This window comes from Pogoniulus pusillus, chromosome 4 (assembly GCF_015220805.1).
Source record: "Pogoniulus pusillus isolate bPogPus1 chromosome 4, bPogPus1.pri, whole genome shotgun sequence".
NCBI lineage: Eukaryota > Metazoa > Chordata > Aves > Piciformes > Lybiidae > Pogoniulus > Pogoniulus pusillus.
This window is the reverse complement of record NC_087267.1, coordinates 10,105,862-10,131,692: the sequence shown is the minus strand read 5'-3', so window position 1 is coordinate 10,131,692 and position 25,831 is coordinate 10,105,862. Positions and strand designations below refer to the sequence as shown.

The following is a 25,831-nucleotide window of genomic DNA, read 5'->3' as shown; positions in this document are numbered from 1 at the left end:
ATTAATATATAAGGCACTTTTGAATATATAAGACATCTAACTGTGGTTGGAAAATACGACAAAAGATTTTTACTCTTCCGTAGTGGTTGATAGAGATTGGATATGATGCCCTGAAAATGCATAGGTGGCATTAGATACTGCTATCTAGGCAATTTAGTCATATTCTAAGGCTTAGTTGTGTTAAATTTGTATTTTACTGAATCTGTATCTCATTATGTCTGTGAAGTAACTGCATTTCAGCTACAATGTCTGGTAAAGTCAGTCCTTTCAAGGTGGAGATAATGTAAGACTAAGCCAGCACCCTTTCAATTATGAATTGCAGAAGTCTGGACAATATAGTGAGTTGAAAGAGGGAGCACACTTTTGGAAGTTCACTTAGCACATACATGATCAACCAAATAGAGGATGTGAAGTAACAGAATGAGAACTTCACCCTTTTGTTATATCTTAATAGATGTCAGCCATCACTCCAACCTAAGTCCTGTATGTCCACAAGCAAACATCATACCACATGTTAGAAAATAAGCTATCAAAGAGTGATAGGATTCCCATGAAGACTGGATATAAAAAGTATCTAATGAGGTATATAGCTGGGCAAACTAGGGCATTTTAGGATGTGAACATGGAAGAAGAAAATGTATATGGAAAAGAAGACTTATAACTGCTCTATTGCCTACTCCTTTCTCATATCGTGGGCATCAGCTGCAATGACAAAGATGAAAGTTGTGCCAGCTTGGTAGCAATTACTTTTTCATGTTGTTCCACTCCATCACCTTTTTGCAACAAAGTACACTAAGCCAGAGTATCTGATATGCTGTAATATTTTCCTCTGTCCAAAAAACTCATAAACTGAGTTTTCAGAAAATCAGGGCCATAATAAAGTCTGAGAGAGTACCAAGAACCATGCTACCTCTTTGAGTATTTACACCTACAACTTCACTCAGCACAAACATTGCACAAGATAACAGGGCTGAAGCTTGTGGTTTTTACTAATTTATTATTCAGAATTCTGAAGTGAAAGAGAAAACACCACAGCATCTCTGGTGTAAATATGATTACAAGCAAGCTAGTTGCATAACTTTGTGGTTGCATAACTTGCTTGCTTTACTGCAGAAGAGCTTAGCTGGTAAAATTCCCACAAGCAACAGATTTCAGTGATAACAAAAACTTCTTTACAAGAAAAAGAACTGTGGCTTCTCAGGGAGCTGGCTTCAATTTACAGCATAAATTGACTGTTTTGTTACTCATATCCCTGGAAACTATAAAGTCAAAAAAGAAATTGATACAGATGCAGAGCTAACAGTTGGTTGAAAAACAATATATTAGAAAACTAAAGTTTATTCTCTTTAGAATTCAAGCAGGGTAATTTGAAGCTTTTGTAGAATACATTAGAGGTAGATGAACTGCTTGTAAATGCCTTGAAAGAAAAGAAGATTGTTTTAAATAAAGAAGACATACAGGCTGTACAAACTTTATGACAAACATTCTTGGTTATTCTGACAGTGAAAACCTACCCTTTATCCCTAGGGCAGAAATCATTGGCTCACAGTAAAATCAAAGGTTTTGTTCCAAAAATCGTCAAGAATTTATAGAGAAGAGATGAGAGAATACAAACGATAGCCAGATGCCAAGCCAGATGCCAGACATACTCCCTGGAAAGTCTCAATCCCATATACCACTAATATTTGAATGTTATAACTGATCAGGAATATGCAGAACTCATACTGTTTTAAAAAAAAAAGCCTGCCTGAGGTGATGCTCTTATTATTGATTAACATTGAGGAAAAAAAAACATTTACAGAAAGTCATGCTATTCCTGGTATATTGATATAATTTCTTTCCCAAGTGCACTCCCTACAGTACTGGTTAATTGATACACTTAATTTATGTTACTAGCTAATTAAAATACAATATCTGTTATTTGATTCTGACTGAGAAACTACTGAGACTCTTCAGGTTTGCAACTCCAGAGCAAGATCCACTTCTGGCAATGAAAGTAATGGTAATTACCTTAACTGGTAATGAAAATGATCCCTGATATTTTTATAACCTGAAAATATGTTAGACAGACTATTATGTGCTACATTAATTATTATATGTTATATCATATAATTTATTATATAAAAAGATAATACTAATTAGGAATACATATTTGAATACAGATATTTGTCGTGGAGGGGATTTCTCTATTCCTCCTCTGTCAGGGGGAGGTGAGAAATCAATTTGAGATGGTTTTGATTTTTTATAAAATTGTTTATTAAAAATAATATTTACAAATTTGTACCACCCCCAGCCACTATGAAATCCAGGTTCATATTGCAAGGTTATGAAAATAGCTTTGGGATATATTTACAGGGATTGATTATTAAATGAAAATATCAAATTACGAACAACTACAGACAGAGAGAAATTCTCTTAGGCTTAATGCCTCTTAACAAACCTAGTGTTTGCCCAGCAAGGGCTGAAACTGTGTGTGCTCTTCAGATAGAGATAACTTATATTACAAAGGGATTAAAGCTTGTTTAGGTGTGTTTCTCTTAGGTATTAATCATTAATCACCCTCTCGGGATCCTGTCTCAGTGTGTGCCCAGTACTTGGGGTCTTTGCAGCTGGAGTCTGTTCCGGCTTGCAGGGAATGATAAGGGTTCCTAGTCTCTGGGTAACAGACTTTCTCTAACCTTCTCTCCTGGGGTGAAGTAGTCTCTGCCTTGGAGCTGCTACTTCTGGATGCTGTGTGTCCAGGAATGATCAGCTGGCAGGATTCCCAGGTGCAGGAGAAGGATTTGTCCGTGTAGCTTCTGACACAGTCTCACAGCTAGCAGGCTGCGTTTGCAGGTTTGCAGACAGTCTGAGGGTCTGCTGGGCCTGGGTCTTTCCAGACTTAGCTGATAAGCAGTATATGCTGGGCAAGCAGGGTATATGCTGGGCAAGCAGGGTCTGCCGGGCTTCAGGGAGACGACCTCCATAGATGAATGTAAGGCAGCAAGCCAATATGTACAGCTGCTCTTGAGCTTAAGCAGGGGGCTCTCGGCTCCCCATATATGTATGAAATGCAGGCATGAATGTGCTCTGCTTCTCAAAGGGCTCGCAGATAGCTTGACTGCGCCTTGAGATCAATGCATGAAGTCTGAGCCTCTGTAACGCTTGCAAGTTAGTAAGACCTGATCCTGTGTCTAGGCCATGCAAGCAGGTCAGGGCAGCAGGATGCTGCTGTGGATCAGATCTGAGTCTGAATACTCTAAGCTTCGGAACAGTTTGAACCTCTGGACCATCTGACCACGTGGTGCTCCTTTGCACCCCTCTTTATGGGCTCTGGGTGGAGATTCGTGGCTCGTTGGACATCTAAAATGACCAACTAGACCATGGCACTAAGTGCCTCATCCAGTCCTTTCTTGAACACCTCCAGGGACGGTGCCTCCACCACCTCCCTGGGCAGCCCATTCCAATGGCAAATCACTCTCTCTCTCAAGAACTTCCTCCTAATATCCAGCCTATACCTCCCCTGGCACAACTTGAATCTGTGTCCCCTTGTTCTATTGCTGGTTGTCTGGGAGAAGACACCAACCCCCACCTGGCTGCAGCCTCCATTCCGGTAGCATAAGCCACAATCAGTTAAAGGTCAAACCCCTTCTTTTAGAGAATAACTAATTATTTCACTGTCCAAGAGAATTTCCCATACTTCAGGGTATGTAGAGGTGTTTTTTCTTTCCTATCATAGCTGTTGGCTTCTCAAAAAAAAAAATATTTTAAATAGAAGTGATAAATATGAAACTATACCACTTGTTATCAGACTGCCATAAATACATGATTATGGAAAAGATATCTTTTCTTCTTTCCAGTCTGGTGAATATGCAAATATTCTAAACTGCTTAGTAGCATTTATTTAGCAATGACTTTTTTTTCCTCATAGTATCCATTTAATAAGCAAATAGTGTATTTCAACATCATTGTCTGGTAATTCTGACCTGTAATGTCTGGTAAGTATGGTGCAATAGGATTTTTGAAAACTAATATTGTTTATTAATTTTGATATTCAGGAGTCTTGCTATTAACCACATTTTTCAATAATAATTGTTTATTTGCAACAGTTATGAAAACATTACACAAAGGAAAGCAGAATCTAGAACACTTAGGAAATACCCAGTAATAATATAACAAACATTAAACCATTACAACTGGAAAGAGGTTCTTGCAGTCTAATATATCACTTGTCCACTACAAGGGCTTGAGAAGCTCCTTTCTGCTTAAGGCAGATGACTTGGATTCAATTAGAGAATTTACAGAGTTATGCCAAAGAGGCTTTTGAACATTTACTCACAAAATTAACATCTCTGGACTCCCAGGGCTAACTACAGTTTCCAGACAGTACCCAAACACTTGCAGGGAGTTCTGTTGGTGTCTTGATAGTCGCTGAGGCTTCTGATCCTTCCCAGGCTCTAACAAGGATGCTGGGAGAGAAGCAGATGATCTCTGACCTGATTCTAATTCCTGTTGGATGATCTGTGTCACTTCCAGGACTCTCAGCCTCAGAGGAGGACTTGCAGGCAGGATGTCTTGCAGAGGAGCAGTCGTGACACAATGTCACGCTGGCTAAGCAAGCCTATCACATGAAGGCTTAACGCCTGTTCCCTGGCAAACTTGAGCAAGGCGGTTTGCCCAAAGCATCAGGGCTTGTTATTACATAGCACGCAGACTGTTGCAGAGCATGGCAGGATGCAATGGCAGAGAGCAATAAGACAGAAGTGCATTGAGGCAAAGCACAATAATGCAAAAGTAAGTTGTCTTTACCCACTCACCTCTTTTTATCAGTACAGCCCAAGATTAATAGGTCGTTGGCCACAAGTTAGCCAATCAGAATGGCAGTTACCCAAGTTTAACCATATTAGGTGAAGTCAGGGCTTACTTTTACCTTTTTAGGGCAAAACACAAGCAAGTGTATAAACACATGTGGGTACCCTGTAAACAGGTTTGGACAGACATGGAGGCACCAGACTCTTTGTCTTCCTTGCTCATGGTTGCTTCAACAATTAGCAGAAGAAAGGAGAGCAGAAAACATGTCTGGGCAAGAAGGACATGTTTAGGCCTATTTTGGCCTTCCATGACATCATCCCAGAACATTAGTCTTTACCATGTATACTTTTGTGGCAAAAGACAGTTCAGTTCTGTTTTGGTTCTAACTGGTGGAGAATAAAGGGACTTGAACCTGAATTTTTCTAATTTTCAACTGTTCTCACTGCAGAGGAAACAGATTTGGTTTTCAATTGAAGAAGCCAACAGGAAAAAATAGTTCTCTTTGCCAGTTCTTTTCAAAGCAGAAGAAAGAGGCATTTATAACCTGCCCATTGATATTAAGGTGTTAGAGTCTTATGGATCTTCTAGAGCCTTTTAATAAATGTCTGACAGACTAATGTGGAACTTACTGAAAATTGTTAGGGTTCAAAGTTCAAGCCTGAATGGAACCACATTTGTGCAACTTCTTTAGACTTCAAGATCATATTCACATACGAAAGGTGACTTCTACATCAGAGCTCAAGAGTTTAGGAATTATTTCTAGGAAGTTGCATTGTCAATTACAAAATCTGAAATGGTTTTTTAAACTTTGCTTTTCAATAAACTGTGATCTTCTTCATCACTCATCTAAGCATCACAAATTCTAGGTTGGTGCTTAGTTTTTTCATAGCACTGAAAACATGAGTAAGCTGCTTAGAGGAAATTCAGTTTTCAGTATTTTTTAAATGACAGCTAATAACATACTTGGTCAAAAATGTTACAAGGAACACAGAACTGGACAGGATCTTTTGGGCCAGCTAGTCTCTTGCTCTTACATGAAGTTACACCATTTTAATCCCCTGCATCATTTTGTCATGATTCAATTAAAAGTCCCACAGTTTTCTCACTTAAAACATCGGGTTGAAAGGCTATTGCAGTATCTCATGTTCTGACAGCTGCTCAAAACCTAAAATAATGTCTTCTAATCTTGTATTTAAATCTTGGTCCTTGACAACTGGCATGGTAGGTCTAAATAGGCCAAAATAGACTTACACATGTCGTGGCTCTCCCCTCTTCTGCTGTGAGAAAAAGAAACTGCAGGAAAGAGGACAAAGTATCTGGAGCCTCTGAGTCTAAGGATTCTGGCTTGTCCAGACATGTTCTCCTGCTTCCCCTCCTTCTGTGCTAAGTCATGCAACTGCAGGAAGAGAAATGAAAAGCCTGGCTTCACTGAGTGCGGTCAAGCTTGGCAAAGTGCCATTCTGACCGTCCAAAGGCCCATTAGTCTCAGGCTGGTATTGATAAAAAGGGATAAGCAAGTAGCACAGTATGCTCTGCTGCCTCACTGCATCCTGAACTCCCTGTAAACTCCACTGCCTTGAGTTTACCAGGAACAAGCTCTAAATATCTGCATGCAATCAGCCTGCCTAGCCAGCGTGACATTGTGCCAAGACTGCACATCGCATTACATCCTGCCTGCCCCTCTGTAAGGCTTCTGCTGAATTAGGAATCAAGAGGAACCAGGTCAGAGACTGTGCTATAGACTTGCAGCTTCCTGAGAAAAGATCCTGGGAAACTGCAATGTCTAACGGCTTTGAGACCACCAAGAGCAACCACTCCACGTGCTGTGGGTACTGTCTGATACTATTTTGTGAATAAATAGTTAAAGCCTCTTCTAATTCACTAATTGCCTCCTGCCATAAGCAGAAAGAAGCTTCCTTCATCCACGTAGTGGCTAGCTGGTATATATAACTGCAAGAATCTTCTCTTCCAGTATAATGTTTGCATTTGCTAGTTACCACTTAAACTGTTCTTATTTTGCCTGTTCCCTGTGTGTGTAAGTATCCTTGCTATGCATTTCAAATCTTGCAAGTAAGTTTTCTGGCAAGATTTAATGTTACTAAACCGTGTTCGTAGTTAGTAACAATCTCTGCCTGGATATCAACATAAATACAGATTATTATTTTTTCATAATTCATAACAATGACAAAATAAGATTATTCCTTGCTGCTGAAGGAAGCAAACACCAAAACACCCCCTGTAGAATCTAAGTCTAGTAATAATGCAGGGCAGGAATATCAGAGAGTTTGGGCCATGAAACCAATCCCTTAAAAATAATTGGACTTAAAGATTGAGAAATATGGAAAGGTTTTTTCTTTAATAAATGAGATAAACTCAAGTTCAATCATGTTAAGCCTGGACAAATGGAAAATTCATACTATATTAATCTCTTGAGAAAGTTTTCTTCTACCCAGACATCAGTGAAAATGAGAAATTCACTAAGGCAAATGAGACTATATGTCTCTGCTATTGGTTTTACCAGAGTGACCCTGTCACTGCTCTTCTTCTAGGTGAGTTGCTTTACCAGATGGCAGCCCAGTGAGACAGGGAAGATTACACTGCAGTAGATCATACCACAGTTTCTCAAGCCTGTTGTATTTAGATTTGGCTGCTGAACCATAACATCATGCAGAGACACCATAGAAAGGTGTCTGTTAGCAACTGTATGCCACCATTTACTAATGTGAAAAAGTTTTTAAATGTAAAATATTTATATACTTTCAATTTTATACCTTTGAGAACTAGAATAGGGTCTGCTGTGTTAGAGACTTGGGAAAGTTTGGAAATAAAAATGACAAAATAAAAATATTTTAGCTTAGTTTTCAGAAGAGAGCTGGTGATGCAATAAAGGAGTGCCTACATCTAACGCACATAAGATGTAATATTTGCTTCTGCTGTAGTGTTATTACTGGGTACTCATGTTATATTTCTTAGGGCTAGGAAAGATACATTATGTTGTTATCTCAGATGCTGCCTCAGAACCTGCAAAAAAGAAAATATACCTTTTAATTTCCATAATGGCAGAATAATACTGTCAGAGTTGCCTTCTATCCCTTTCTCTATAAATGCTGGTATTATCTGTTGTCTTTTTGACTGATGCTGTGCATCAAGCAAGAATTTTCATTGTTCTAACTGAATGACACTAATTTCTTTCTTTGCAGAGGTTACAATGTGCTTACCTCAGCATTTATTCTATATATATATGGGCAGAATTTTTGTAATGAAATCACATATCAGAAAATGTCTGTCCATTCAGCCAAATTTTAAGCATAAACAAATAAATGCTTAGCAAGTCACAATTTGCATAAATGAATCAACACTGTGGTCCCAGTAGGCATCACTCCACATCTCTGGGCAAAGACAATCTAAATATGTATTACATATCTAATAGCCATCCAGTTGTTCTGCACATGAGAATATCTGATAGGTCCTGAGGCTTTTCCTCTTCATGTTGAGACTGCAGTCTGCAGCTAGCAGTTGCAAGGCAGTATTCACTGGATTATGAACAAATGTTTCTAGATTATTGATTTCAAAGTTGCCTTTTCTTTGGAACCAGTATGTATTACGAGACATAGGTAACATTTACTTCAATTAATAATCTCCTGATTATATAATTTTTTATTATAGGGTATTACAACATAATTGTCTAAATTATTATTCTGATTTCTAGAACCTTCATACATAATTGACCACAGTCCCTGAGCAGCTAATTCAGTTCCCTAAAAAAATTCTCATTTAATTTTTGTTTCTACTTAGATTTCATAGTAAACCCATTACCAGCTCTAAACTTCTAAATATTATACTGATCACAGCCGATTATAGTTCTAGGGACACATTTATATAAAAGGGGGAGAAATTCCTGGGCTTGTTTTGCATGCTATGGCCCAAAGCAAATTCAACTTTAATCCTTAGGCTACAAAAACAATGCAAAAAGTCTTATGTCCTTCTTGGACACGATTAAACCATTGAAAGGTATAAAGACCTCTCAGATAAATGAGGAATTTGAAATGAGCCCAAGAGATGCATGGAATAAGAGTAATCCTAGTAAAATATGTAACTATAAAAAGGCTTTGAGAAGAATGAAAAGATCTTTGGAGTTTGCATTTAAGGAAGGATAAGTTTAGTAAAGAATTGAATCCCCACGTGTTGTAGCCACTCCTCAGAGATTAGGGGGCCTAGGGATAGCTGGAGTTATCTTTTAATAGATGTGCCATTTTAGTGTACTATAGGTAAGCAGAGAAAAGGCTTTACAGGCTATAAAACACTTAATTAAATTCTGAACAACTTTTAGATCAAAGGTATATTTGGATTTTTTTTCTTTAATTTTTTCCCCTTTGAATCTATAGGTCTCTGGTTTTTTTTTTTTATTTGAATAAGAGTTTTTAATTTATAAGTTTACTTTCCTATATGTAGGTAGCCCTTAGCATACCTTCCATGAGAAACAGAACTTGATGTTTTGGTAGCTAAAAAAAGTCAGATGATGACAACACTAGTTCTACAGCTCTCAGTGTTGCTTTCAAATCACAGATAATGTTTTCATCTGGTTTGGCCTCAAGATATTATTTAATTAATTGGGCAATATACAAGGATTCAAAATTAATTTCAGAGGTAAAAAAAATAGAATCATAGAATCAACCAGGTTGGAAGAGACCTCCAAGATCATCCACTCCAACCTAGCACCCAGCCCTATCCAGTCAACTACACCATGGCACTAAGTGCCTCAGCCAGGCTTTTCTTGAAGACCTCCAGGGACGGTGCCTCCACCACCTCCCTGGGCAGCCCATTCCAATGCCAATCACTCTCTCTGGGAAGAACTTCCTCCTAACATCCAGCCTAGACTTCCCCTGGCACAACCTGAGACTGTGTCCCCGTGTTCTGTGGCTGGTTGTCTGACAGAAGAGACTGAACCCCACCTGGCTACAATCTCCCTTCAGGTAGTTATAGACAGCAATGAGGTCACTCCTGAGCCTCTTCTTCTCCCGGCTAAACACCCCCAGCTCCCTCAGCCTCTCCTCATAGGGTTTGTGTTCCAGGCCCCTCACCAGCTTTGTCACCCTTCTCTGGACACGTTCCAGCACCTCAACATCTCTCTTGAATTGAGGGGCCCAGAACTGGACACAGTACTCAAGGTGTGGCCTGAGCAGTGCTGAGTACAGGGGAAGAATAACCTCCCTTGTCCTACTGGCCACACTGTTCCTGATGCAGGCCAGAATGCCATTGGCTCTCTTGGCCATCTGGGCACACTGCTGGCCTACTATCTACCAGCAACCCCAGTTCTCTTTCTTCCTGGCTGCTCTCCAGCCATTCTGTCCCCAGCTTCCCTTTTCCACCATACCTGCTCCTTTCCCACCCCACACTGTGTTTTGACCTTTTCCCCCCAAACCCAGAGCACCTGAGTGCTGTTGAGACTCCTCCCACCCCAGGTGTGGCCACTTTGCCCTCCCTCCCCACTCCCCTTTATAATCAGCTCCAGGAAAGACAAGCCCCAAGCTTGCCCAACTGGGCAGAGGGATCCTCCTCACATCATCATCGGTGAGTCCCCATGGTGTGCACTGGGTGAATGGTGGAGGGGATCTAAAGGCCGGGGGGCCTGGTGTGGCCCCCCGGCTAGGCAGGATAGGAAGCTTATGATTGTATCACCCACAGGTGCTGGGTCTCTTTAGGCTGAGCTTCTCTTTGTTTAGCTTATTCCTTCTGCTTGCTCATGAAGAGTTGAAGTACTTGGTGGAACTGGAAGCTCACAGGTAAGTCACTTCCAGTACAAAACCAATGGGCTATAAAGGAGTCAGGTGGATAACAAATGTAAGGCAGTGATTCTTCAAGCAGCAAGTAGGCATGGACTTCATCAGCTAAAGACACTGCAGCCACATGGCTTTAAAGGAGGAGTGGAAAGCACTTACAGAAGGACCCACTATGGGTTACTAAACTGAAAAAACATCACAAGCACCAAAAAAATGCCTCTAGCTGGGAATGTTCAGAGGCTGTGTGTAGCAGTTTAAGAGCTAATGCTCTATCTTGGTTCTAAATTCTAAACAGACTGAGTTAATTACTGCCATCTCTTACTCTAATCAACAAATTAGACATGTCCAGAAAGTGATTTATCAAAATTAGACATATATCTTAGAAGTTAAATAGATTATATATATAGGTATTGCTTTTATTCTGTTTAATAGAAAAAAAGGGAATCTAGGGATTTTTAGTTGCCTAAAACTACAGAAGTAAATCAGTTCTGTTAAACAACTCTTCTTTCTAATAGGCCAAGTTTGAGATCTGATTTATCTTGTATTTCAGATTCAGTTGCACACTTCCAGTGTTTATCCCCAAACAGAAAATTCTTTCCTGAATCACTGCTAGTGACTCGACTGTTTTTGGTTCCAGAAAGCCTGTGTCCAGGCTGTCTATTGAAATTAACCTAGCTATATAGTCACTCCCAAGCCACAAATGGGAATTTTCAGGATGTTATCATGTACCCAGTCAACCGTGCCAAGCAGCTTTTGTACTAGTCATCAGGAAGCCTCTCTCTGATATTGTATCTTTGAACCTCAGGTCTTGTAGACTTGTCTCTGGTCCTGTCTCAGACATCATCTCCTTTCTCCTCCTCTCTAGCATCCCTAGATGGGCCCTGGACTTGATTTGTCCATTGCTGTGGCTTTGACTTTTAACAGGCTCCACTTCTGTTTCAGAGTTAAGACTGTTTCAGAGTTTATCCCTGTGGGTGCAGCAACACTCTACTTGCTATTGCCTGACATTTGGTATCTCTATCAGCCTGACTGCTGTGAAAAAGGGTTAAATAGATAAACCAGGACTGATCTTGATGATGATGAACTAGTCCTATTAAGGATCAAGCCTTCTCAGACCTAAAATCTGGGATTTATTACTTTTCTCTAGACAGTAGATCGCCTATGTGACTACAGTGATAACTTTTATGCTCTATTTGTCCACATACCAAGAGTACTGATACACTTGAAATGTATCAGTAATTTGATGAGTATGTAAACTGATCATATTATGGGAATATAAAGCTGTTTTGCTTCAAGTGATTCCTTTCATAGATAACTGGGCTGTTTTAGAGCAAACATAAACGACTGAGGAACTTTCATGTCCTTAAAGCTTGCTTAGTTTTTGTGGTAAAGTTCGTTCCAAAGTAAAAACTAGTTTAGTTAAAAAAACAAAACAAAAACACTTAAAAAAATTAGTTTCATTACTAGGTATTTGTTATGTCCACAGGAGAATACACTGCTTTAAGTCAGAAGAGTGTATTGCCAGCACTGTATCAAACATAAGGAGCATTCTACATTCAAATTCCATAGACAATATCAATGTTTGCAGATAGTTTCAAGTATTTAGACTGCATTCATCTGTTATCATGAATGAATTTCTTTTGTTATAGAATGTTCTCATTTTCTTTTCAATGAAAGGACAACATGAATATGGTAACTTCATGATCTCTTTAAAGAGGTGTTTCTTTACCCAAAGACTGTTAGATGTAACTTAGAGAAATAAAAAAAAAGAAGTTTTCCTATACTTATAACAAAACCTGAAACATATGATTTGTTTTCCTCTGGTACTCTCACTGATAGACATTTCTGAATGCAGGACATTTCAAAAGATCAAGTTAGAACAGAGAGAATTTGTGGATGCCTTCAATCTAATCACAGAATCACACAGATCATTAGCGGTTGGAAGGGACCTCCAGAGATGATAGACCCCAACCTCCATGCCATGGCAGGATCCCTAAGGTAGTTTGCACATGAATGCAACCAGGCAAGTTTTGAAAGTCTCCAGAGAAGGAGACCCCACAACCTCTGGGCAGCCTGTCCAGTGCTCCATCACCCTCACTCTAAAGTCCCTGTTCCAGTAAAATCCCTGTTCCAGTTAGCTGAACTTGATACAGACTTGTAACTCAACCCTGTGCCAGTCAGAATGACCCTTTACAAAGTGTAACAAAAGTTGTGTTTATTTTCTATTCAATTTGAAAATTAGAAGCAAGCAGATCAATGAGTTAGGGAGACCACACCACTACACCAAACAATTGACATTGCTCCTTCAGAACTGCCCCAAATACCCATCAATTTGACAGCATTTAGCATGTCTGTCAATCACACTGTGCAAAAGTCAGAATATAGCACTCAAGAGAAAAACTTGTATGAGAAGCTTTGACTCACCTGAACAACATATATATTGTATTTATCTATTGATTAATGTGGAAATTATTTGAATGTTACCTTTCCCCAAGCTTTCATAATAGATCCTTTTGTGCTAAATTCAAATGTTAACTTCCTAAAGAGCAGTCATAGAATCAACCAGGTTGGAAGAGTCCTCCAAGATCATCCAGTCCAACCTAGCACCCAGCCCTATCCAATTAACTAGACCATGACACTAAGTGCCTCATCCACTCCTTTCTTCAACCCTCCATGGACGGTGCCTCCACCACCTCCCTGGGCAGCCCATTCCACTGGCAAATCACTCTCTCTGGGAAGAACTTCTTTCCAATAGTGTTGCGGAGAGCAGGATTAATTCGTGGCCGAGTCGAGAATTTATCAAAAATAGATATTTTTTATTTTTACAAAAACCCGCCCCCACAACTATATATACAAAGATTAATTTCGTTTGATAAACAGGTTCAGTTACATGAGAATTAATCTACGAGGATACCATCAATAATCTGACTATATTTTTGAAGTCAGAGTTTGGAAAAGGACTCAGCTATTAATTAATAGCGGTTTCTTACTAAATTAAGCTAAGCCAAATAACTCACTCAGGCTGGCTCGTGGGGTCTGTCTTCCTCCTCCAGCGGCTGCAGGAGTTGTTAAGGGTGGTTAGGCAGACAAAGGTGTGCCTAACAGGAAAGTGAATCCTTTGGTCTCTCTGCAGTCCAGGCACAGGGGGCTTGAGTGAGCTCAGGCAGAGACATACGTCCAGGCACAGGCAAAATCCAAAGCGGGAACCCCAAAGGCGGGAAGACCCCCAATATTTATAACCTTGGCTAGACAAAGGGCAGAGTTACCACACCTTAGGCGCGAAAGCGCACGGCCAATCCCAGCCTGGCTCCAGCGCGGGAACTCACGGGGCAGTCCCCGCCCCCTTCACGGCTGCAGGGCAGGCGAGGGGGGGGGGGAAACAGGCGGCTTTTCCCCTTCCCCCCCGAAGTCCGGGTAGGAGAGGAATTTAGGGGTACAGGACTCCAGGACAAATAGTGACCAATGTTTTCATATGTAAGTACCAACAAAAGACAGCCCAACATCTTCTCTCTTGCAAAAGACTGGAATACTACCATTTGCACTAAAATGTAACATAAAACCTTACATGTGCAGTCATGGATAGCTCAGCATGTTTGAGCATCTCAGTGCAGAATAGGAAGACATGCTGAAAATTTACTTTCCACAAGGCACATATTGTCGTGTGCTGTTCTCCTCAAACAATGCCATTTCAATTTTAGAGTTTACACAAACACCTTATATCCATAGGATTTCAGACTGTGCTTGCTGTCCCTTAACTGGGAGGTTGTACAATATTCCCAAAGAATGCAAGTTATGTTTAAGTTTTATTTCTTATTGATAAATTTCTGTTATAGGACTTCTTTTGTGAGTCTCTTAGTACTTTAATCATTGCCTTTATTTATGTCTGATGCCATGAGTTGTTTTTCTAATTTCCTCTATGTCATTTAAATCATGGGGAAAAAAAACAGATGATAATTTCACATTATCTTAGGGGAGGATTTTCTGAAAGTAACTTTATTACATGTATAAAACAGAAAATTGTGCAAGATTATAACAGACAGCATACAACATTTGAAAAAAAACTGTTATCTGAAAAAGTTTTTATTTTATAAAAGTTTCCTTTCCTTGTCTAAATGAAATAGTGTCACTACATGATTTTATTTAGCTGTTGACTTGTGTTCTGGTTTCTGAGGAAAAAATGAGGGCTTTTTCTTTCTGGTTTTTATTTTCTGTTGTATTTGGGTACAAAAAGCTAACATAGTCTTGAAAGTAATAGCAAATTATTTTTGCAGTTGTATTTGAAAGACATGCTGATATTGTGAATATAATATTATTAAGATTCATTATGAAGTCATCATGACAATTAAAGTCATCTGTGGAAAGCCAGTTCAAGAGTAACTCTATCACTTAAAAATAATATCATTAGTCCTTGTCATGCAGAGAAATGTAATTACTGTAAATTCGATTTGCATATTTACTGTTTATTTCCCCTCTTTTAATGTCATAATTGCTACAAGTAATTTTTCAAATAGGTGACCTTAATAAGTGATTAACATTCTTCTTAAACTCAATCTAACAATTGTTACTTTATCCTTATTAACATTCTTGTAAACAAGCAAAACCTTCATTCAAAAAAGATATGCTCAAAATGCAGACAACCTTAAGACAATGGTGAAAGATGCATTATTTTATTTGGAAAGGTTGAGATAGCAATAAACACATTGAAATATGCATAAACAAGTACAGCCACACAATTCATGCCTACCATGAATCTCCTTAAACTGTTCTTATTGACCAATTATTCCTATTATGCTGCCTTAGATATTTTTTTCTAATCAGGCAGAAAACTCTGATTAATTATTTGTGATAGGCGTATGGTCTAATTTATCTTCCTTCTCTATGAATTATTCACTGTTGTGCTTCTCAAATACAATAATTATTCAAATACTATTTTCTGCAGACACTGGTGAATAGCATGTTCACAAAATATTTGTGAGGGTGTTTACAAGATAAAATCACATACCTATCCTAATTTCCAAGGGTACAAATCCAAAGAAATAACTCTTATATCAGTGAGTATAAGATCAGAGCAACTGAAGCAATTGGGACACATCAAATTCTCTGAGACACAAAGAATTTCCAGGGCCAGAGAAGCACAGAATTTAAAGTATAAATATTCAAGTTGCTAAATGTATTATTAATTTTATTTGAATATTCTGTTATTACTATAGAAAATTATTCTCTTTGGCACATCTTCCTCCCAATAACTCATTTGCTGAAATATTCACAAAATGATTAACATAAAGCATGGAGTACAAGTGAAAGGATTCATTTAAAAGTGAATGTTCTCGGGGAATTATGTACCCATCTGGCAGAAATAACTGTGGTAGATAGAAGTCCTGTCACATTTTAGGATGGTTTGTCTAAGGTGCAGACAAGTAAGGAGTCTTTCCTCAGGCACATGTTTACACCAGAAGTTACAAAGAGAACAGCAATAGCAATGCAGTACATAGACTCAGAACCATTCCACCCATAGAGAATATATTGATTTATTGTCAAACTGAAAAAAACACAGTAACAAAATTCTATCCATTAGAGACGGAATGAGTAAGCTCTTATCCATCACTTCACTGGCCAGGTTACCTGCTGAAAGGCCAAGGGACTTCTGTACCCTACAAAAGATTCCAGTTTCCCCTTTGCCTGCCCTTCACTTTTGTTTAATGTATCCATACTGTGCTACCATTTGCATGAAACTGATTGTTTAAATGCCCTGTCATACAACAACCTGAATAACTCTAATATCTGTTTGGACAGATGTCTGTTTTAAATGTCCTGTCATGCAATAACCTGAATAACCCTAATATCTGTTTGCACAAGAATGTTTGCATCTGCCACACTTTTGCCTTGTTTTTCATAGAATTGGCAACGCCTTTGCCTTACACCATTTCCTTAGAGTTGCAGAAAACAGGTCTATACATTCATGCCACATCTCCTATTCCAATTCAAATGTTAGCAGATAAAAGTTTGAAGCTGATGACTCTTGACTGAAAATTGAGAAATTAATTCAGCACTAATTCTAGGGAGATTAATATTATTCCTACTGTCCCTCACTTGGAACAAAGTCTGTTGATGCTGATACAGGCACATTATTTTGTTTCCTGAATATTATTTATACAGTGATTTGTCACTCCTGATAGTTAATTTAATGGAAATGTTAGCAGATAGTTCATTTAATGGAAATGTTAGCAGATTCAGTATAAGAAAAAGAGCATTTCCAAGAAATTCTGACATAATGCAGAAAAGCATGGTATAAAAATCTAAAGGGAGCTGAGTCTACAAAATGTATATTAAGATATCATTTATCATTTTCCTTGTTCTTCATTTTACATTATATCTTCTATTACTATTTCAGGCTGTGGCCACATTCTTGCATTCCTAATGGTATATACCAACTTTTGTTTGCATTTTCAGGCAGTTATTTTTGGATGATTAATTTGAGTGTCAAAACCCAAAGTGCTGTTTTCCAGACACATCAGATTAACTCTGCCATTATCCACAGGTGTGAGGTGTTTCAATTTTACCCCATTGCTCAGGCTAGATAATTAAGTTGTCACTCCTTTAAGCAATTTATTTCAATATAGTATGCAATTGTTTTATTAAACATGAAAAACAATAAAAGAAAAGGTGTGTCTCTTTGAAAATTAATGGAAAGGAAAACTTAGAAAACAATGATTTATGGCATTTCTAAGGTGTTTGTCTTTAGTGTTTTCACAGAATTATGTCCTCATCAGCTAATCAAATTTACAGAAATTAGTTGATTCTACATAATAATTGTGAGCTTAATAAATTAACATATATTGATTAAATAAGCAATGAATAACAGAATATTCAAACCTACATATATTTGTATTGAAGCTGTCTTCCTGCAGGTTCATGAAAGAAGAAAGAGACAAAAGGCAGGGAAAGGTTTTTATGACAGAAAACACTGAATGAATTGAAGAATTTAAGATATTTTCAGTTTGTCACTATTCTGACTGCGTATTTAATTCCATTTGAATGATACCTTCCACATCTTCTTCAGACAGTGGTATTTTAGTATAAGCAGGATTTTTTTCTAGGTGACTTTCTGGGAGATCATTTTATAGCTGCTTGTTAGAGAGATTTTTACCTTTAGAGCAGGCACATGTTGTCATTGCTGCAGTCACAGTGTAAGAGAGCCAGTGGCATCCTGGCCTGCATCAGGAATGGTGTGGTCAGCAGGAGCAGGGAGGTCATTCTGCCCCTGTACTCTGCACTGCTTAGACCTCACCTTGAGTGTTGTGTTCAGTTCTGGGCCCCCCAGTTTAGGAGGGACATTGAGATGCTTGAGTGTGTCCAGAGAAGGGCGACGAGGCTGGTGAGAGGCCTTGAGCACAGCGCTATGAGGAGAGGCTGAGGGAGCTGGGATTGTTTAGCCTAAAGAAGAGGAGGCTCAGGGGTGACCTTATTGCTGTCTACAACTACCTGAGGGGAGGTTGTGGCTAGGGGGAGGATGCTCTCTTCTCTCAGGTGGCCAGCACCAGAACGAGAGGACACAGCCTCAAGCTACACCAGGGGAAATTTAGGCTTGAGGTGAGGAGAAAGTTCTTCACTGAGAGAGTCATTGGACACTGGAATGGGCTGCCCGGGGAGGTGGTGGAGTCGCCGTCCCTGGAGCTGTTCAAGGCAAGGTTGGATGTGGCACTTGGTGCCATGGTCTGGCCTTGAGAATTGTGGTAAAGGGTTGGACTTGATGATCTATGAGGTCTCTTCCAACCTTGTTGATACTGTGATACTGTTAATGGTTTTGCTTTTTAAAGTTATATTCCAGATGGCTTTGGGTTGGCTGGCTGAGTGAGTGGTTAAGTGGGCTCTTCTGTGCAAAACTGCCAGTTATTTTGTTTATTCCCAGAAACATTAAAGAGTATTTTATTGTGTCTTGGAATTGAAATGAAGTGACAGGTCAATGGATTACATTAAGCCTTATCAGAAAGGCATATCTGACTACGTTAAGTTCTTTCCTCTGTTTGCTGGCATTATCACCCACATAATGGGCGATATTCACTTATATCACATCAAGAGTTGATTTCCATCCTATATAATGTTTTCAACACCTGTACAACTTTTCAATAGAAGAGAGCACCAAGGATAAAATACTTGATGTGTGCACTACTTCAATGACCTAAGTACTCCACTACCTCTGCTGGGAACAGTTGTATAGGTTTTGAATAAATATTTGGCATATGTACACAGCTTTATATTTTTATACCATTGTGCATATGTATGACACAGATAAAAAGGCACAATATTTGTCATAACAGTCACCTAGATCTGTGCCCTTTCCATGGCCTCCAGAGTCTTGAAAGGCTTTTGAGTCACTAAGGAGTCACATAAAAGTGAAGCAGAGAAAGCGTTAGAAAAGAGCAGTCTGAAAACATGAAATCAAAAGAGGCCAGGAATGAAAACAAGTCAAAACTACCATGAGTCCAAACAAAGCAACAGAGTTCCACACTAGAATTAAGAAGAAAACTGAGATAGCTTAGTGCTACTATTTTTTTCCTGAGGGAAAAGTAAACATAACAGGTGGTTGAGGGAAGGCTGCAGTAATTGATGCTGTCTTACTATACTCTTTTCAAAAAGAAAAAAAATAATAAAGAAAAAAAATAAGAGAGTAAAAGAATTGTGACCAGACTTCATGTACATAGATCAGATACATTAAAAAATGAGATCAGATAAAATTGTCCCCAGAGTATTTAAGGAAATCGTTCATCTTGTAATCATTAGTCATTCTCTTTGAGAAACTACCAAGCATAGCATAAGTCTCAGGATATTGAGGGAGGCCAAACTTAGGTGAAAAGAAGAAATAGGAAAGGTGAAAAGAAGAAATAGTCATTTGCAGATATCTGTCTGATTTCAGTGGATGAACAGAGTCTGAGTTTTTGTTAAACCAAGCATTTTGTAAGCTCTTGGGAAATAGAATCAACCAGGTTGGAAGAGACCTCCAAGATCATCCAGTCCAATCTAGCACCCAGCCCTAGCCAGTCAACTAGACCATGGCACTAAGTGCCTCAGCCAGGCTTTTCTTGAACACTTCCAGGGATGGTGACTCCACCACCTCCCTGGGCAGCCCATTCCAATGCCAATCACTCTCTCTGGGAAGAACTCCCTCCTAACATCCAGCCTATACCTACCCTGGCACAACTTGAGACTGTGTCCCCTTGTTCTGTTGCTGGTTGCCTGGGAGAAGAGACCAACCTCCACCTGGCTACAACCTCCCTTCAGGTAGTTGTAGACAGCAATGAGGTCAGCCCTGAGCCTCCTCTTCTCCAGGCTAAACAACCCCAGCTCCCTCAACCTCTCCTCATAGGGTTTGTGTTCCAGGCCTTTCACCAGCTTTGTTGCCCTTCTCTGGACATGTCCAGCACCTCAAATAGTAAGACTTGAACCGCACAGCCTGCATAGTTATGTCCAAAAATACAGAATTTTCTTCTATCAGAGTGGCTGCTTTGGACAGTGGGAAACAGCTCGTTGCATTTTTTATATATAGATCATATAGGATATTCATATGAGAAAAAGAAGATATTACAGTTTAAATGAAAAGATACTTCTGGGGGTAAAAAAAATAAAATAACCCCCCATCTTTTTCTCAAATTTTATTAAAAGCAGGTTAATCCAAGCAGCATCTTATGTTGGATTAAAGAATAAGTGAATGAAAAATGTGAGTCACCCCAAAATAAGTCAAATTGCAAATATCGTTAGGATGAGAATCAGACTTCAGTATAACATTTAACAATTGGAGCTATAGCAAAAATCTTTGTGAGGCAATGCACTGAACAAATTTCATAGTACCATTAGCGAGACTTAAAGTATCAAAATTATGAGTGTGGCATTGATACAAATTCTCTCTACTCTTCTCTGGTGAGACCTCACCTCAAGTATGGTGTCAATCTCTGACATCCACAGCACAAGAAAGACGTAAACTTTGTTGGAGTGAGTCCAGGGGAAGGTGACAAGAATGAACAGAGAGATGAAACATCTCCCCTGGGATGAACTTGATGATCTGTGAGGTCTCTTCCAACCCTGATAGTACTGTGATACTGTGAAAAGTTGAGATATTTGGGATTGTTCAGCCTGGAGAAAAGAAGGCTCTTCAGAAGACTTGTTGCAGCATTTCAGGACTGTTGGGGTTTGAGCAGAACTGAAGTGAAAAGAGCAGGCAGAGTAACTGAACACACTTAGGTCATTCTAATAAGGAGGCATAGCTGCAGAAAAGTGGCCTTGGGAGGCTGTCAGAGAAGTTGCTATCTGTAGTTGAGCTGTGTGAGAAGAGAGGCTGCTCAGCCCTGGGAACAAGCAATGTTGTGGCTAAGTTAAGGGGGGTATCTGGTCAGGTCTGCCTCTGTGTGTGTGGACAGCCCATTTCTCCTATGTAAGCCTATTAGAAGTACGTGCCCTTGTACTGAACTCCGTGATATAGGTATCAGGCTTAGCTTCAATAAATGGATTGACCATTATGCATCACATTGGTGTAAGCCTGGTGTCTCTCCCTCTCCCGTGCAGCCTAGAAGAAAGGGCAACTCGACACAGGACTTCAATGGAGCCTATGATGGAGACAGACTTTTCAAGAAGGTTTGTTGATATAGAAGAAGGGCAATAGTTTAAAAATAAAAGAAAGCAGATTCAGTCTGTATTTCCTGCATGCAGGTTTGCAATAGGAATTGTCATGTATCTGAGGTTGCATATTCTTAATTGTATAACAAAGCATAACATTTAATGTGTCCCACTGGTCTTGAAAAACTCTAATACACAGCATGCTTTTGTTGTGAAGAAAATAATGTCACTCATGGATCAGCCCCAGAGAGTTTTTGCTGTGCTCTCTGAATCTTGTCACTCCAGAAAAGGAATGTAATGTTTTCAGAAGCCTTTGGCTGAAAGACATGAAGAGAGGTACAGAAATGAAGTTCGTGCTACATAATCAAAACTGGGCTATAGTGTTTTTCACAAGAGCTTTGAACCCTTATGAGCACCCATGGGCAAAGCTGCACTTAAAGAGAATGCCAAAGCTAACTTTTTTGATTGTTTGAGAGGATATTAGGGAGGTTAGGGCAACATTCCAGAACAGTTTGCTCATGCTTCCACACAAAGCCATTAAAAAAATGTTGCCCAATAAACAGATTTGAAAGCATTTGTTATGGAAAAGCAAAACTTCTTTTCCATAAAAACAAATCACCTTTAAATAGTCCTTAAAAAAGGCACAGCTCCTTTACATCCTTAGAGGTAAAACAGCTATCTTCCACACCGGTCCCAGGTTGAGGCTATAGGGTTCAAAAAATGTTCTGGGGACTAGAAGATCGTTATTCAGTCCCATAATTCTGCTGTCTCTTTATAGACTCACAACAAGGTCAGCTTGTTCTCCTTTCCTCCTCCCCCTGCCCTGTGTGTGTGGTGGGAGGCACTTTATCGGGAAGAACAAGAAAGCAGGAGGCCTCCAGAGGCTTGTTTAGGCTTCTTTGGATGGTAAAGGCATTGGGGGGGGAGAGGATGGGAGCACTGGGGAGTGTAGATCTACCTTTCTTGGGATGGGGAAAAATTCAATGGGGTTTGCCATGGATGGGCTAATTGCTTTGTAATATCTATCACTGTATTTCTCTCTCTCTAAATATAATTCTGTAGAATCATAGAATCAACCAGGTTGGAAGAGACCTCCAAGATCATCCAGTCCAACCTAGCACCCAGCCCTAGCCAGTCAACTAGACCATGGCACTAAGTGCCTCATTCAGGCTTTTCTTGAACACCCCCAGGGACGGTGACTCCACCACCTCCCTGGGCAGCCCATTCCAATGGGAAATCACTCTCTCTGTGAAGAACTTCCTCCTAATATTCAGCCTATACCTACCCTGGCACAACTTGAGACTGTGTCTCTCCAATTTGGTTTGAGAGCTTAATTTCTGTTGGCTCTCTTTAAAAAAAACCCACAACACCACCTACTCTTGTTAACTCTTCAGCCTGTTTATTGTACTGCTGTAGTGATACTTAACGTGTCATTTGTTTAAGTTTACTGCACCTTTTATCTTGCATATATGAAGGACATATACACAAGGATTAAACTTAGCTGCATGTAGTCTGAATTTGTTTTTACTAGGCCTGTCTTTTTATACTTTAGTATCATCTTGACAGTCTTTTAATAAACAGACTATTGTAAAAAATACTTTTGAAGTATTGTCCTGGAGTCCTGTACCCCTAAATTCCTCTCCTACCCGGACTTCGGGGGGGAAGGGGAAAAGCCGCCTGATTTCCGCCCCCCCCCCCCTCGCCTGCCCTGCAGCCGTGAAGGGGGCGGGGACTGCCCCGTGAGTTCCCGCGCTGGAGCCAGGCTGGGATTGGCCGTGTGCTTTCGCGCCTAAGGTGTGGTAACTCTGCCCTTTGTCTACCCAAGGTTATAACTATTGGGGGTCTTCCCGCCTTTGGGGTTCCCACTTTGGATTTTGCCTGTGCCTGGACGCATGCCTCTGCCTGAGCTCGCTCACTCTCCTGTGCCTGGACTGCAGAGAGATCAAGCATTCGCTTTCCTGTTAGGCACACCTCTGTCTGCCTAACGACCCTTAACGACTCCGGCAGCCGCTGGAGGAGGAAGACAGACCACACGAGCCAGCCTGAGTGAGTTATTTGGCTTAGCTTAATTTAGTAAGAAACCGCTATTAATTAATAGCTGAGTCCTTTTCCAAACTCTGACTTCAAAAATATAGTCAGATTATTAATGGTATCCTCGTAGATTAATTCTCATGTAACTGAACCTGTTTATCAAACGAAATTAATCTTTGTATATATAGTTGTGGGGGCGGGGTTTTGTAAAAATAAAAAATATCTATTTTTGATAAATTCTCGACTCGGCCACAAATTACTGCCCTCTGCAACAGTATTCATGACCAGGCACCTCATACACTTACGTGTTAACACATAGAATGATAATTGTGCTAGTTTGAAGCAGGCTAGAATGTTTTGATGAGAAGAACTAGATTACAGGCTGTAAAAGGAGAACAGTGGTGATGTCTACTTCACTCACAGGCTTTATGAGAAGTATAGGAACAAGAAACAGAAACACTAGATAAGACACTGGGCATCACTCTCACTTGGGCTGCTGGTTGAGCTGCATCTCTCTAACCTCACCCTCCATTTTGGGCTAACCCACTTTGCTTCCTAATCTCTTGGCCGAACCTCCATTCTTCCTTGGGACTGGGGTAAGGTTGAGAGGGGTAGGGGGAAGGTGCAGGGGTGGTTGAGAGCCCCTCCTTGGGACTCAGGTTTCTGGGAGGGGAGTTGTGTTTCTGTATTACCTTTTACCTTGTATATTTCTGTATATAACTGCATATACTGTAAATATCTGCTTGTATATTGTGCTAGCTGTAAATAAAAGCTTCATTCATATTTCCAGAGCTGGTTGAGTCTAGTCTGGGTGATTTCTAAAGTGGGCAGGGGCAGGGAACACCCAAACCATCACAATAATAAAAATTAATTTCCTTGACTATGCAACTACACTTATTAAAAAAAAAAATTAGGAAAATATGCAAATAATTTTAATTTGCTTCATTGTTTTATTTTTTTAAGTACACATATAAATGTTTGTTTTTATCAGAAAACTATATTTTTGCAAACTGAGCATCCAGTTTTAAATATTATTTTTTTCCCCTCACACACTGCTTCTCTTTTAAGAAATTCAGTTGCTCTGCCATTTACATTTTCATTTGAGAAATTCTGTTCTCGGCTTTGAAACAATGTAAATGAGATCAGAATGTGACCTAGTGAAAACAGTTTGCCTTCAAAGGATTCATGCATCAAGCTGTGTTATGCAGCTTTCCAAAAGTGACATCTGGCCTCTTGGCAGGTTCCTCAGGCAGCTGTGCTGGTGGCTTAGAAATTGCTGATGGGCTTGCTATATACAGTACCTATAGTTTGACTGCTTCAAGCTTGCTCCAATTTGTTGCCCTCCTGAATAAAATAAACTGCTTTGAATTATCTTCTATCTGTAAGTATTGGCATACTATTATTTTTTTCTATATACATTTGTTGTTGTTTGGTTGGTTTTTTGATCAGAGATGTGGTCAGAAAGGAGGATTCCAACTTCTCCTATATTGGCTTAGCTAGGGAAAACAATTCTGTGATCTAAGAATATCCTTGTGCTGCCAGCTGATATTAAACAGATATCCAGAACCTGACCAACAGGTCTAAATCCCTCACCTGGTTCTCTTGGTCATGTGGATTAAACCGGTTCTCTGTACAGTCCATATAGCTCTAGAGTAGCCTGGAGTGTGATAATTATGTTTCCTATAGTAGAATTTGGCACCTCATGAAACTTTGAAAGTCTGTAACACTGACAGTATTTATAAACATGGGTTGCATCCAGGGAATATTTGGTTGTTTAGTATGTTAATAAGGTGAAAAGTGGGACAAAATGTCCAAAGACTGACAGGCATGAGACCACAGAAAGAGCTTTGTATTCCTGAAAGGAAGCTTTAAAGAAACTGTCTGCACATCTGCACATAGAGTCATTATTTAACAGTCATCTTGCTTTGACACCTAGAGACCCATGCTTACAATGAGGTATCAGTTGTGCTAAACTGTATACCCTCATAAAAGTGAATAATAACAGCAGTTCCTGGCAACACTTTGCTGTATGTTAATTTCTTCTCCCCTTCTGCTCTCCTCAATGCCATGCCCAGATCAGCACTGCAGACGTGCAGAAAGTAATATATAACTGCTTTACAAGGGTTCTCAAAGTCACTAACATAAACTCTGAAATAATCTTTCCAATAATTAAGTTCTTGGAAGATGTTGATCATTATTACACAGCCAGAAGTAAATGTACTAAACACAAAAGCACAGAGAAGGGTGCTCTGAAAAAAATGTTTTCAAGTCAGCATGTGCACAAGCATAACTGTATTTATAAATACCTCTAAAGCAGAGTAGATAACCACACTTTAGTCAGGAAGCAGCAAAATTAGCACCATATATAAAATATAAGCTCTGTTTTTCCGAGTAAGTGCAATGTGGTAGACTGACCCTGGCTGGTAGCTAAGTCCTTACTCACTCAGTCTCCTCTAGTAGGATGAGGAGGGAATTGGCAGCAAGACAAACTCATGGGTTGAAATAAAGACTGTTTAATAAATAAAGGAGATTTAAAAAAAAAAGAAAACAAGAGATAAAATGACAATCACTTAGTATGTCCCACCAGCAGCTGATACCCAACCACTTGCTAAACAATGGAA

At 39.6% G+C, this 25,831-nt stretch overlaps 1 long non-coding RNA gene across 1 annotated transcript; it reads left to right on the top strand.

Annotated features, from left to right (window-relative positions):
• Positions 1 to 10,325: 10,325 nt before the first annotated feature.
• LOC135175083 (uncharacterized) lies at positions 10,326 to 12,345 on the top strand. The gene is made up of 3 exons (XR_010302220.1): positions 10,326 to 10,362; positions 10,477 to 10,574; positions 12,058 to 12,345. It is a non-coding gene; the product is annotated as an uncharacterized LOC135175083 (long non-coding RNA).
• Positions 12,346 to 25,831: the final 13,486 nt, after the last annotated feature.